The sequence below is a fragment of the Symphalangus syndactylus genome, chromosome 14, assembly GCF_028878055.3.
Source record: "Symphalangus syndactylus isolate Jambi chromosome 14, NHGRI_mSymSyn1-v2.1_pri, whole genome shotgun sequence".
Taxonomy (NCBI): domain Eukaryota; kingdom Metazoa; phylum Chordata; class Mammalia; order Primates; family Hylobatidae; genus Symphalangus; species Symphalangus syndactylus.
In genome coordinates, this window is record NC_072436.2 from 59,633,173 (window position 1) to 59,648,694 (window position 15,522).

Consider the following 15,522-nt stretch of genomic DNA (forward strand, 5'->3'; position numbering starts at 1 on the left):
CTCCGATTGTCCACTTGCAATTTCTACAGAAAGTGTGCTTCAGAACTGCTCATTAAAAAGTAAGGTTCAACTCTGTTAGTTGAATGCACAGAACAGAAAGAAGTTTCGCAGAATGCTTCTCTGTAGTTTTTATTTGAAGATATTCCTTTTTCCAATAGAGGACCCTTGGCGCTCCAATTGTTCACTTGCAGTTTCCCCAGAAGGAGTGTTTCAGAACTTCTCAATCAAAAGTAATGTTAAATCCTGTTAGTTGAATGCACAGAACAGAAAGAAGTTTCGCAGAATGCTTCTGTGTAGTTCTTACTTGAAGATATTCCTTTTTCCACTAAAGGCCCCTTAGCGCTCAGAATGTCCACTTGCAGCTACTGCAGAGAGAGTGTTTCAGAGCTGCTCAATTAAAAGTAAGCTTCAACTCTGTTAACCGAATGTTCAGAGCCCAAAGAAGTTTCACACAATGCTTCTGTGTAGTTTTTATTTGAAGATATTTCTTCTTCCACTATAGGCCCCTTAGTGCTCTGAATATCCACTTCCAGTTTCTACAGAGAGAGTGTTTCAGAACTGCTGAATCAAAAGTAAGCTTCAACTGTGTTAGTTGAATGCACAGAACAGAAAGAAATTTCACAGAATGCTTCTGTGTAGTTTTTATTTGAAGTTATTCCTTTTTCCACTATAGGCCCCTTAGCGCTCCGAATGTCCACTTGCACTTTCTACAGAAAGAGTGTTTCAGATGTGCACAATCCAAAGTAAGCTTCAAGTCTGCTAGTTGAAAGCGCAGAACAGAGAGAAGTTTCACAGAATACTTCTGTGTAGTTTTTATTGGAAGATATTCCTTTTTCCAATGTAGGCCCCTTAGCGATCGGAATGTCCACTTGCAGTTTCCGCAGAAGCAGTGTTTTAGAACTGCTGAATCAAAAGTAAGGCTCAACTCTGTTAGTTGAATGCAAAGAAGAGAAAGAAGTTTCACTGAATGCTTCTGTGTTGTTTTTATTTGAAGATATTCCTTTTTCAACTAAAGGATCCTAAGCCCTCCAAATGTCCACTTGCAGTTTCTACAGAAAGAGTGTTTCAGAACTGCTCAATGCAAAGTACAGTTCAACTCTTTTAGTTGAATGCACAGAACAGAAAGAAGTTTCACAGAATGCTTCTGTGTAGCTTTTATTTGAAGATACTCCTCTTTCCACTATAGGCCCTTTAGCGCTCCGATTGTCCACATGTAATTTCTACAGAAAGTTTGCTTCAGAACTGCTCACTAAAAAGTAAGGTTCAACTCTGTTAGTTGAATGCACAGAACAGAAAGAAGTTTCGCAGAATGCTTCTCTGTAGTTTTTATATGAAGATATTCCTTTTTCCAATAGAGGACCCTTGGCGCTCCAATTGTTCACTTGCAGTTTCCCCAGAAGGAGTGTTTCAGAACTTCTCAATCAAAAGAAATGTTAAATTCTGTTAGTTGAATGCACAGAACAGAAAGAAGTTTCGCAGAATGCTTCTGTGTAGTCTTTATTTGAAGTTATTCCTTTTTCCACTAAAGGCCCCTTAGCGCTCCGACTGTCCACTTGCACTTTCTACAGAAAGAGTGTTTCAGATGTGCACAATCCAAAGTAAGGTTCAACTCTGTTAGTTGAATGCAAAGAAGAGAAAGAAGTTTCACAGAATGCTTCTGTGTTGTTTTTATTTGAAGATATTCCTTTTTCCACTTAAGGATCCTAAGCCCTCCAAATGTCCACTTGCAGTTTCTACAGAAAGAGTGTTTCAGAACTGCTCAATGCAAAGTAAAGTTCAACTCTTTTAGCTGAATGCACAGAAAAGAAAGAAGTTTCACAGAATGTTTCTGTGTAGCTTTTATTTGAAGATAGTCCTGTTTCCACTATAGGCCCTTTATCGCTCCGATTGTCCACTTGCAATTTCTACAGAAAGTGTGCTTCAGAACTGCTCATTAAAAAGTAAGGTTCAACTCTGTTAGTTGAATGCACAGAACAGAAAGAAGTTTCGCAGAATGCTTCTCTGTAGTTTTTATTTGAAGATATTCCTTTTTCCAATAGAGGACCCTTGGCGCTCCAATTGTTCACTTGCAGGTTCCCCAGAAGGAGTGTTTCAGAACTTCTCAATCAAAAGTAATGTTAAATCCTGTTAGTTGAATGCACAGAACAGAAAGAAGTTTCGCAGAATGCTTCTGTGTAGTTCTTACTTGAAGATATTCCTTTTTCCACTAAAGGCCCCTTAGCGCTCAGAATGTCCACTTGCAGCTACTGCAGAGAGAGTGTTTCAGAGCTGCTCAATTAAAAGTAAGCTTCAACTCTGTTAACCGAATGTTCAGAGCCCAAAGAAGTTTCACACAATGCTTCTGTGTAGTTTTTATTTGAAGATATTTCTTCATCCACTATAGGCCCCTTAGTGCTCTGAATATCCACTTCCAGTTTCTACAGAGAGAGTGTTTCAGAACTGCTGAATCAAAAGTAAGCTTCAACTGTGTTAGTTGAATGCACAGAACAGAAAGAAATTTCACAGAATGCTTCTGTGTAGTTTTTACTTGAAGTTATTCCTTTTTCCACTATAGGCCCCTTAGCGCTCCGAATGTCCACTTGCACTTTCTACAGAAAGAGTGTTTCAGATGTGCACAATCCAAAGTAAGCTTCAAGTCTGCTAGTTGAAAGCGCAGAACAGAGAGAAGTTTCACAGAATACTTCTGTGTAGTTTTTATTGGAAGATATTCCTTTTTCCAATGTAGGCCCCTTAGCGATCGGAATGTCCACTTGCTGTTTCCGCAGAAGCAGTGTTTTAGAACTGCTGAATCAAAAGTAAGGCTCAACTCTGTTAGTTGAATGCAAAGAAGAGAAAGAAGTTTCACTGAATGCTTCTGTGTTGTTTTTATTTGAAGATATTCCTTTTTCAACTAAAGGATCCTAAGCCCTCCAAATGTCCACTTGCAGTTTCTACAGAAAGAGTGTTTCAGAACTGCTCAATGCAAAGTACAGTTCAACTCTTTTAGTTGAATGCACAGAACAGAAAGAAGTTTCACAGAATGCTTCTGTGTAGCTTTTATTTGAAGATACTCCTCTTTCCACTATAGGCCCTTTAGCGCTCCGATTGTCCACATGTAATTTCTACAGAAAGTTTGCTTCAGAACTGCTCACTAAAAAGTAAGGTTCAACTCTGTTAGTTGAATGCACAGAACAGAAAGAAGTTTCGCAGAATGCTTCTCTGTAGTTTTTATTTGAAGATATTCCTTTTTCCAATAGAGGACCCTTGGCGCTCCAATTGTTCACTTGCAGGTTCCCCAGGAGTGTTTCAGAACTTCTCAATCAAAAGTAATGTTAAATTCTGTTAGTTGAATGCACAGAACAGAAAGAACTTTCGCAGAATGCTTCTGTGTAGTTTTTATTTGAAGTTATTCCTTTTTCCACTATAGGCCCCTTAGCGCTCCGAATGTCCACTTGCACTTTCTACAGAAAGAGTGTTTCAGATGTGCACAATCCAAAGTAAGGTTCAACTCTGTTAGTTGAATGCAAAGAAGAGAAAGAAGTTTCACAGAATGCTTCTGTGTTGTTTTTATTTGAAGATATTCCTTTTTCCACTTAAGGATCCTAAGCCCTCCAAATGTCCACTTGCAATTTCTACAGAAAGAGTGTTTCAGAACTGCTCAATGCAAAGTAAAGTTCAACTCTTTTAGCTGAATGCACAGAAAAGAAAGAAGTTTCACAGAATGTTTCTGTGTAGCTTTTATTTGAAGATAGTCCTGTTTCCACTATAGGCCCTTTATCGCTCCGATTGTCCACTTGCAATTTCTACAGAAAGTGTGCTTCAGAACTGCTCATTAAAAAGTAAGGTTCAACTCTGTTAGTTGAATGCACAGAACAGAAAGAAGTTTCGCAGAATGCTTCTCTGTAGTTTTTATTTGAAGATATTCCTTTTTCCAATAGAGGACCCTTGGCGCTCCAATTGTTCACTTGCAGTTTCCCCAGAAGGAGTGTTTCAGAACTTCTCAATCAAAAGTAATGTTAAATCCTGTTAGTTGAATGCACAGAACAGAAAGAAGTTTCGCAGAATGCTTCTGTGTAGTTCTTACTTGAAGATATTCCTTTTTCCACTAAAGGCCCCTTAGCGCTCAGAATGTCCACTTGCAGCTACTGCAGAGAGAGTGTTTCAGAGCTGCTCAATTAAAAGTAAGCTTCAACTCTGTTAACCGAATGTTCAGAGCCCAAAGAAGTTTCACACAATGCTTCTGTGTAGTTTTTATTTGAAGATATTTCTTCTTCCACTATAGGCCCCTTAGTGCTCTGAATATCCACTTCCAGTTTCTACAGAGAGAGTGTTTCAGAACTGCTGAATCAAAAGTAAGCTTCAACTGTGTTAGTTGAATGCACAGAACAGAAAGAAATTTCACAGAATGCTTCTGTGTAGTTTTTATTTGAAGTTATTCCTTTTTCCACTATAGGCCCCTTAGCGCTCCGAATGTCCACTTGCACTTTCTACAGAAAGAGTGTTTCAGATGTGCACAATCCAAAGTAAGCTTCAAGTCTGCTAGTTGAAAGCGCAGAACAGAGAGAAGTTTCACAGAATACTTCTGTGTAGTTTTTATTGGAAGATATTCCTTTTTCCAATGTAGGCCCCTTAGCGATCGGAATGTCCACTTGCAGTTTCCGCAGAAGCAGTGTTTTAGAACTGCTGAATCAAAAGTAAGGCTCAACTCTGTTAGTTGAATGCAAAGAAGAGAAAGAAGTTTCACTGAATGCTTCTGTGTTGTTTTTATTTGAAGATATTCCTTTTTCAACTAAAGGATCCTAAGCCCTCCAAATGTCCACTTGCAGTTTCTACAGAAAGAGTGTTTCAGAACTGCTCAATGCAAAGCACAGTTCAACTCTTTTAGTTGAATGCACAGAACAGAAAGAAGTTTCACAGAATGCTTCTGTGTAGCTTTTATTTGAAGATACTCCTCTTTCCACTATAGGCCCTTTAGCGCTCCGATTGTCCACATGTAATTTCTACAGAAAGTTTGCTTCAGAACTGCTCACTAAAAAGTAAGGTTCAACTCTGTTAGTTGAATGCACAGAACAGAAAGAAGTTTCGCAGAATGCTTCTCTGTAGTTTTTATTTGAAGATATTCCTTTTTCCAATAGAGGACCCTTGGCGCTCCAATTGTTCACTTGCAGTTTCCCCAGAAGGAGTGTTTCAGAACTTCTCAATCAAAAGAAATGTTAAATTCTGTTAGTTGAATGCACAGAACAGAAAGAAGTTTCGCAGAATGCTTCTGTGTAGTCTTTATTTGAAGTTATTCCTTTTTCCACTATAGGCCCCTTAGCGCTCCGACTGTCCACTTGCACTTTCTACAGAAAGAGTGTTTCAGATGTGCACAATCCAAAGTAAGGTTCAACTCTGTTAGTTGAATGCAAAGAAGAGAAAGAAGTTTCACAGAATGCTTCTGTGTTGTTTTTATTTGAAGATATTCCTTTTTCCACTTAAGGATCCTAAGCCCTCCAAATGTCCACTTGCAGTTTCTACAGAAAGAGTGTTTCAGAACTGCTCAATGCAAAGTAAAGTTCAACTCTTTTAGCTGAATGCACAGAAAAGAAAGAAGTTTCACAGAATGTTTCTGTGTAGCTTTTATTTGAAGATAGTCCTGTTTCCACTATAGGCCCTTTATTGCTCCGATTGTCCACTTGCAATTTCTACAGAAAGTGTGCTTCAGAACTGCTCATTAAAAAGTAAGGTTCAACTCTGTTAGTTGAATGCACAGAACAGAAAGAAGTTTCGCAGAATGCTTCTCTGTAGTTTTTATTTGAAGATATTCCTTTTTCCAATAGAGGACCCTTGGCGCTCCAATTGTTCACTTGCAGTTTCCCCAGAAGGAGTGTTTCAGAACTTCTCAATCAAAAGTAATGTTAAATCCTGTTAGTTGAATGCACAGAACAGAAAGAAGTTTCGCAGAATGCTTCTGTGTAGTTCTTACTTGAAGATATTCCTTTTTCCACTAAAGGCCCCTTAGCGCTCAGAATGTCCACTTGCAGCTACTGCAGAGAGAGTGTTTCAGAGCTGCTCAATTAAAAGTAAGCTTCAACTCTGTTAACCGAATGTTCAGAGACCAAAGAAGTTTCACACAATGCTTCTGTGTAGTTTTTATTTGAAGATATTTCTTCTTCCACTATAGGCCCCTTAGTGCTCTGAATATCCACTTCCAGTTTCTACAGAGAGAGTGTTTCAGAACTGCTGAATCAAAAGTAAGCTTCAACTGTGTTAGTTGAATGCACAGAACAGAAAGAAATTTCACAGAATGCTTCTGTGTAGTTTTTATTTGAAGTTATTCCTTTTTCCACTATAGGCCCCTTAGCGCTCCGAATGTCCACTTGCACTTTCTACAGAAAGAGTGTTTCAGATGTGCACAATCCAAAGTAAGCTTCAAGTCTGCTAGTTGAAAGCGCAGAACAGAGAGAAGTTTCACAGAATACTTCTGTGTAGTTTTTATTGGAAGATATTCCTTTTTCCAATGTAGGCCCCTTAGCGATCGGAATGTCCACTTGCAGTTTCCGCAGAAGCAGTGTTTTAGAACTGCTGAATCAAAAGTAAGGCTCAACTCTGTTAGTTGAATGCAAAGAAGAGAAAGAAGTTTCACTGAATGCTTCTGTGTTGTTTTTATTTGAAGATATTCCTTTTTCAACTAAAGGATCCTAAGCCCTCCAAATGTCCACTTGCAGTTTCTACAGAAAGAGTGTTTCAGAACTGCTCAATGCAAAGCACAGTTCAACTCTTTTAGTTGAATGCACAGAACAGAAAGAAGTTTCACAGAATGCTTCTGTGTAGCTTTTATTTGAAGATACTCCTCTTTCCACTATAGGCCCTTTAGCGCTCCGATTGTCCACATGTAATTTCTACAGAAAGTTTGCTTCAGAACTGCTCACTAAAAAGTAAGGTTCAACTCTGTTAGTTGAATGCACAGAACAGAAAGAAGTTTCGCAGAATGCTTCTCTGTAGTTTTTATTTGAAGATATTCCTTTTTCCAATAGAGGACCCTTGGCGCTCCAATTGTTCACTTGCAGTTTCCCCAGAAGGAGTGTTTCAGAACTTCTCAATCAAAAGAAATGTTAAATTCTGTTAGTTGAATGCACAGAACAGAAAGAAGTTTCGCAGAATGCTTCTGTGTAGTCTTTATTTGAAGTTATTCCTTTTTCCACTATAGGCCCCTTAGCGCTCCGACTGTCCACTTGCACTTTCTACAGAAAGAGTGTTTCAGATGTGCACAATCCAAAGTAAGGTTCAACTCTGTTAGTTGAATGCAAAGAAGAGAAAGAAGTTTCACAGAATGCTTCTGTGTTGTTTTTATTTGAAGATATTCCTTTTTCCACTTAAGGATCCTAAGCCCTCCAAATGTCCACTTGCAGTTTCTACAGAAAGAGTGTTTCAGAACTGCTCAATGCAAAGTAAAGTTCAACTCTTTTAGCTGAATGCACAGAAAAGAAAGAAGTTTCACAGAATGTTTCTGTGTAGCTTTTATTTGAAGATAGTCCTGTTTCCACTATAGGCCCTTTATTGCTCCGATTGTCCACTTGCAATTTCTACAGAAAGTGTGCTTCAGAACTGCTCATTAAAAAGTAAGGTTCAACTCTGTTAGTTGAATGCACAGAACAGAAAGAAGTTTCGCAGAATGCTTCTCTGTAGTTTTTATTTGAAGATATTCCTTTTTCCAATAGAGGACCCTTGGCGCTCCAATTGTTCACTTGCAGTTTCCCCAGAAGGAGTGTTTCAGAACTTCTCAATCAAAAGTAATGTTAAATCCTGTTAGTTGAATGCACAGAACAGAAAGAAGTTTCGCAGAATGCTTCTGTGTAGTTCTTACTTGAAGATATTCCTTTTTCCACTAAAGGCCCCTTAGCGCTCAGAATGTCCACTTGCAGCTACTGCAGAGAGAGTGTTTCAGAGCTGCTCAATTAAAAGTAAGCTTCAACTCTGTTAACCGAATGTTCAGAGCCCAAAGAAGTTTCACACAATGCTTCTGTGTAGTTTTTATTTGAAGATATTTCTTCTTCCACTATAGGCCCCTTAGTGCTCTGAATATCCACTTCCAGTTTCTACAGAGAGAGTGTTTCAGAACTGCTGAATCAAAAGTAAGCTTCAACTGTGTTAGTTGAATGCACAGAACAGAAAGAAATTTCACAGAATGCTTCTGTGTAGTTTTTACTTGAAGTTATTCCTTTTTCCACTATAGGCCCCTTAGCGCTCCGAATGTCCACTTGCACTTTCTACAGAAAGAGTGTTTCAGATGTGCACAATCCAAAGTAAGCTTCAAGTCTGCTAGTTGAAAGCGCAGAACAGAGAGAAGTTTCACAGAATACTTCTGTGTAGTTTTTATTGGAAGATATTCCTTTTTCCAATGTAGGCCCCTTAGCGATCGGAATGTCCACTTGCTGTTTCCGCAGAAGCAGTGTTTTAGAACTGCTGAATCAAAAGTAAGGCTCAACTCTGTTAGTTGAATGCAAAGAAGAGAAAGAAGTTTCACTGAATGCTTCTGTGTTGTTTTTATTTGAAGATATTCCTTTTTCAACTAAAGGATCCTAAGCCCTCCAAATGTCCACTTGCAGTTTCTACAGAAAGAGTGTTTCAGAACTGCTCAATGCAAAGTACAGTTCAACTCTTTTAGTTGAATGCACAGAACAGAAAGAAGTTTCACAGAATGCTTCTGTGTAGCTTTTATTTGAAGATACTCCTCTTTCCACTATAGGCCCTTTAGCGCTCCGATTGTCCACATGTAATTTCTACAGAAAGTTTGCTTCAGAACTGCTCACTAAAAAGTAAGGTTCAACTCTGTTAGTTGAATGCACAGAACAGAAAGAAGTTTCGCAGAATGCTTCTCTGTAGTTTTTATTTGAAGATATTCCTTTTTCCAATAGAGGACCATTGGCGCTCCAATTGTTCACTTGCAGGTTCCCCAGGAGTGTTTCAGAACTTCTCAATCAAAAGTAATGTTAAATTCTGTTAGTTGAATGCACAGAACAGAAAGAACTTTCGCAGAATGCTTCTGTGTAGTTTTTATTTGAAGTTATTCCTTTTTCCACTATAGGCCCCTTAGCGCTCCGAATGTCCACTTGCACTTTCTACAGAAAGAGTGTTTCAGATGTGCACAATCCAAAGTAAGGTTCAACTCTGTTAGTTGAATGCAAAGAAGAGAAAGAAGTTTCACAGAATGCTTCTGTGTTGTTTTTATTTGAAGATATTCCTTTTTCCACTTAAGGATCCTAAGCCCTCCAAATGTCCACTTGCAGTTTCTACAGAAAGAGTGTTTCAGAACTGCTCAATGCAAAGTAAAGTTCAACTCTTTTAGCTGAATGCACAGAAAAGAAAGAAGTTTCACAGAATGTTTCTGTGTAGCTTTTATTTGAAGATAGTCCTGTTTCCACTATAGGCCCTTTATCGCTCCGATTGTCCACTTGCAATTTCTACAGAAAGTGTGCTTCAGAACTGCTCATTAAAAAGTAAGGTTCAACTCTGTTAGTTGAATGCACAGAACAGAAAGAAGTTTCGCAGAATGCTTCTCTGTAGTTTTTATTTGAAGATATTCCTTTTTCCAATAGAGGACCCTTGGCGCTCCAATTGTTCACTTGCAGTTTCCCCAGAAGGAGTGTTTCAGAACTTCTCAATCAAAAGTAATGTTAAATCCTGTTAGTTGAATGCACAGAACAGAAAGAAGTTTCGCAGAATGCTTCTGTGTAGTTCTTACTTGAAGATATTCCTTTTTCCACTAAAGGCCCCTTAGCGCTCAGAATGTCCACTTGCAGCTACTGCAGAGAGAGTGTTTCAGAGCTGCTCAATTAAAAGTAAGCTTCAACTCTGTTAACCGAATGTTCAGAGCCCAAAGAAGTTTCACACAATGCTTCTGTGTAGTTTTTATTTGAAGATATTTCTTCTTCCACTATAGGCCCCTTAGTGCTCTGAATATCCACTTCCAGTTTCTACAGAGAGAGTGTTTCAGAACTGCTGAATCAAAAGTAAGCTTCAACTGTGTTAGTTGAATGCACAGAACAGAAAGAAATTTCACAGAATGCTTCTGTGTAGTTTTTACTTGAAGTTATTCCTTTTTCCACTATAGGCCCCTTAGCGCTCCGAATGTCCACTTGCACTTTCTACAGAAAGAGTGTTTCAGATGTGCACAATCCAAAGTAAGCTTCAAGTCTGCTAGTTGAAAGCGCAGAACAGAGAGAAGTTTCACAGAATACTTCTGTGTAGTTTTTATTGGAAGATATTCCTTTTTCCAATGTAGGCCCCTTAGCGATCGGAATGTCCACTTGCTGTTTCCGCAGAAGCAGTGTTTTAGAACTGCTGAATCAAAAGTAAGGCTCAACTCTGTTAGTTGAATGCAAAGAAGAGAAAGAAGTTTCACTGAATGCTTCTGTGTTGTTTTTATTTGAAGATATTCCTTTTTCAACTAAAGGATCCTAAGCCCTCCAAATGTCCACTTGCAGTTTCTACAGAAAGAGTGTTTCAGAACTGCTCAATGCAAAGTACAGTTCAACTCTTTTAGTTGAATGCACAGAACAGAAAGAAGTTTCACAGAATGCTTCTGTGTAGCTTTTATTTGAAGATACTCCTCTTTCCACTATAGGCCCTTTAGCGCTCCGATTGTCCACATGTAATTTCTACAGAAAGTTTGCTTCAGAACTGCTCACTAAAAAGTAAGGTTCAACTCTGTTAGTTGAATGCACAGAACAGAAAGAAGTTTCGCAGAATGCTTCTCTGTAGTTTTTATTTGAAGATATTCCTTTTTCCAATAGAGGACCCTTGGCGCTCCAATTGTTCACTTGCAGGTTCCCCAGGAGTGTTTCAGAAATTCTCAATCAAAAGTAATGTTAAATTCTGTTAGTTGAATGCACAAAACAGAAAGAACTTTCGCAGAATGCTTCTGTGTAGTTTTTATTTGAAGTTATTCCTTTTTCCACTATAGGCCCCTTAGCGCTCCGAATGTCCACTTGCACTTTCTACAGAAAGAGTGTTTCAGATGTGCACAATCCAAAGTAAGGTTCAACTCTGTTAGTTGAATGCAAAGAAGAGAAAGAAGTTTCACAGAATGCTTCTGTGTTGTTTTTATTTGAAGATATTCCTTTTTCCACTTAAGGATCCTAAGCCCTCCAAATGTCCACTTGCAGTTTCTACAGAAAGAGTGTTTCAGAACTGCTCAATGCAAAGTAAAGTTCAACTCTTTTAGCTGAATGCACAGAAAAGAAAGAAGTTTCACAGAATGTTTCTGTGTAGCTTTTATTTGAAGATAGTCCTGTTTCCACTATAGGCCCTTTATCGCTCCGATTGTCCACTTGCAATTTCTACAGAAAGTGTGCTTCAGAACTGCTCATTAAAAAGTAAGGTTCAACTCTGTTAGTTGAATGCACAGAACAGAAAGAAGTTTCGCAGAATGCTTCTCTGTAGTTTTTATTTGAAGATATTCCTTTTTCCAATAGAGGACCCTTGGCGCTCCAATTGTTCACTTGCAGTTTCCCCAGAAGGAGTGTTTCAGAACTTCTCAATCAAAAGTAATGTTAAATCCTGTTAGTTGAATGCACAGAACAGAAAGAAGTTTCGCAGAATGCTTCTGTGTAGTTCTTACTTGAAGATATTCCTTTTTCCACTAAAGGCCCCTTAGCGCTCAGAATGTCCACTTGCAGCTACTGCAGAGAGAGTGTTTCAGAGCTGCTCAATTAAAAGTAAGCTTCAACTCTGTTAACCGAATGTTCAGAGCCCAAAGAAGTTTCACACAATGCTTCTGTGTAGTTTTTATTTGAAGATATTTCTTCTTCCACTATAGGCCCCTTAGTGCTCTGAATATCCACTTCCAGTTTCTACAGAGAGAGTGTTTCAGAACTGCTGAATCAAAAGTAAGCTTCAACTGTGTTAGTTGAATGCACAGAACAGAAAGAAATTTCACAGAATGCTTCTGTGTAGTTTTTATTTGAAGTTATTCCTTTTTCCACTATAGGCCCCTTAGCGCTCCGAATGTCCACTTGCACTTTCTACAGAAAGAGTGTTTCAGATGTGCACAATCCAAAGTAAGCTTCAAGTCTGCTAGTTGAAAGCGCAGAACAGAGAGAAGTTTCACAGAATACTTCTGTGTAGTTTTTATTGGAAGATATTCCTTTTTCCAATGTAGGCCCCTTAGCGATCGGAATGTCCACTTGCAGTTTCCGCAGAAGCAGTGTTTTAGAACTGCTGAATCAAAAGTAAGGCTCAACTCTGTTAGTTGAATGCAAAGAAGAGAAAGAAGTTTCACTGAATGCTTCTGTGTTGTTTTTATTTGAAGATATTCCTTTTTCAACTAAAGGATCCTAAGCCCTCCAAATGTCCACTTGCAGTTTCTACAGAAAGAGTGTTTCAGAACTGCTCAATGCAAAGCACAGTTCAACTCTTTTAGTTGAATGCACAGAACAGAAAGAAGTTTCACAGAATGCTTCTGTGTAGCTTTTATTTGAAGATACTCCTCTTTCCACTATAGGCCCTTTAGCGCTCCGATTGTCCACATGTAATTTCTACAGAAAGTTTGCTTCAGAACTGCTCACTAAAAAGTAAGGTTCAACTCTGTTAGTTGAATGCACAGAACAGAAAGAAGTTTCGCAGAATGCTTCTCTGTAGTTTTTATTTGAAGATATTCCTTTTTCCAATAGAGGACCCTTGGCGCTCCAATTGTTCACTTGCAGTTTCCCCAGAAGGAGTGTTTCAGAACTTCTCAATCAAAAGAAATGTTAAATTCTGTTAGTTGAATGCACAGAACAGAAAGAAGTTTCGCAGAATGCTTCTGTGTAGTCTTTATTTGAAGTTATTCCTTTTTCCACTAAAGGCCCCTTAGCGCTCCGACTGTCCACTTGCACTTTCTACAGAAAGAGTGTTTCAGATGTGCACAATCCAAAGTAAGGTTCAACTCTGTTAGTTGAATGCAAAGAAGAGAAAGAAGTTTCACAGAATGCTTCTGTGTTGTTTTTATTTGAAGATATTCCTTTTTCCACTTAAGGATCCTAAGCCCTCCAAATGTCCACTTGCAGTTTCTACAGAAAGAGTGTTTCAGAACTGCTCAATGCAAAGTAAAGTTCAACTCTTTTAGCTGAATGCACAGAAAAGAAAGAAGTTTCACAGAATGTTTCTGTGTAGCTTTTATTTGAAGATAGTCCTGTTTCCACTATAGGCCCTTTATTGCTCCGATTGTCCACTTGCAATTTCTACAGAAAGTGTGCTTCAGAACTGCTCATTAAAAAGTAAGGTTCAATTCTGTTAGTTGAATGCACAGAACAGAAAGAAGTTTCGCAGAATGCTTCTCTGTAGTTTTTATTTGAAGATATTCCTTTTTCCAATAGAGGACCCTTGGCGCTCCAATTGTTCACTTGCAGTTTCCCCAGAATGAGTGTTTCAGAACTTCTCAATCAAAAGTAATGTTAAATCCTGTTAGTTGAATGCACAGAACAGAAAGAAGTTTCGCAGAATGCTTCTGTGTAGTTCTTACTTGAAGATATTCCTTTTTCCACTAAAGGCCCCTTAGCGCTCAGAATGTCCACTTGCAGCTACTGCAGAGAGAGTGTTTCAGAGCTGCTCAATTAAAAGTAAGCTTCAACTCTGTTAACCGAATGTTCAGAGCCCAAAGAAGTTTCACACAATGCTTCTGTGTAGTTTTTATTTGAAGATATTTCTTCTTCCACTATAGGCCCCTTAGTGCTCTGAATATCCACTTCCAGTTTCTACAGAGAGAGTGTTTCAGAACTGCTGAATCAAAAGTAAGCTTCAACTGTGTTAGTTGAATGCACAGAACAGAAAGAAATTTCACAGAATGCTTCTGTGTAGTTTTTACTTGAAGTTATTCCTTTTTCCACTATAGGCCCCTTAGCGCTCCGAATGTCCACTTGCACTTTCTACAGAAAGAGTGTTTCAGATGTGCACAATCCAAAGTAAGCTTCAAGTCTGCTAGTTGAAAGCGCAGAACAGAGAGAAGTTTCACAGAATACTTCTGTGTAGTTTTTATTGGAAGATATTCCTTTTTCCAATGTAGGCCCCTTAGCGATCGGAATGTCCACTTGCTGTTTCCGCAGAAGCAGTGTTTTAGAACTGCTGAATCAAAAGTAAGGCTCAACTCTGTTAGTTGAATGCAAAGAAGAGAAAGAAGTTTCACTGAATGCTTCTGTGTTGTTTTTATTTGAAGATATTCCTTTTTCAACTAAAGGATCCTAAGCCCTCCAAATGTCCACTTGCAGTTTCTACAGAAAGAGTGTTTCAGAACTGCTCAATGCAAAGTACAGTTCAACTCTTTTAGTTGAATGCACAGAACAGAAAGAAGTTTCACAGAATGCTTCTGTGTAGCTTTTATTTGAAGATACTCCTCTTTCCACTATAGGCCCTTTAGCGCTCCGATTGTCCACATGTAATTTCTACAGAAAGTTTGCTTCAGAACTGCTCACTAAAAAGTAAGGTTCAACTCTGTTAGTTGAATGCACAGAACAGAAAGAAGTTTCGCAGAATGCTTCTCTGTAGTTTTTATTTGAAGATATTCCTTTTTCCAATAGAGGACCCTTGGCGCTCCAATTGTTCACTTGCAGGTTCCCCAGGAGTGTTTCAGAACTTCTCAATCAAAAGTAATGTTAAATTCTGTTAGTTGAATGCACAGAACAGAAAGAACTTTCGCAGAATGCTTCTGTGTAGTTTTTATTTGAAGTTATTCCTTTTTCCACTATAGGCCCCTTAGCGCTCCGAATGTCCACTTGCACTTTCTACAGAAAGAGTGTTTCAGATGTGCACAATCCAAAGTAAGGTTCAACTCTGTTAGTTGAATGCAAAGAAGAGAAAGAAGTTTCACAGAATGCTTCTGTGTTGTTTTTATTTGAAGATATTCCTTTTTCCACTTAAGGATCCTAAGCCCTCCAAATGTCCACTTGCAGTTTCTACAGAAAGAGTGTTTCAGAACTGCTCAATGCAAAGTAAAGTTCAACTCTTTTAGCTGAATGCACAGAAAAGAAAGAAGTTTCACAGAATGTTTCTGTGTAGCTTTTATTTGAAGATAGTCCTGTTTCCACTATAGGCCCTTTATCGCTCCGATTGTCCACTTGCAATTTCTACAGAAAGTGTGCTTCAGAACTGCTCATTAAAAAGTAAGGTTCAACTCTGTTAGTTGAATGCACAGAACAGAAAGAAGTTTCGCAGAATGCTTCTCTGTAGTTTTTATTTGAAGATATTCCTTTTTCCAATAGAGGACCCTTGGCGCTCCAATTGTTCACTTGCAGTTTCCCCAGAAGGAGTGTTTCAGAACTTCTCAATCAAAAGTAATGTTAAATCCTGTTAGTTGAATGCACAGAACAGAAAGAAGTTTCGCAGAATGCTTCTGTGTAGTTCTTACTTGAAGATATTCCTTTTTCCACTAAAGGCCCCTTAGCGCTCAGAATGTCCACTTGCAGCTACTGCAGAGAGAGTGTTTCAGAGCTGCTCAATTAAAAGTAAGCTTCAACTCTGTTAACCGAATGTTCAGAGCCCAAAGAAGTTTCACACAATGCTTCTGTGTAGTTTTTATTTGAAGATATT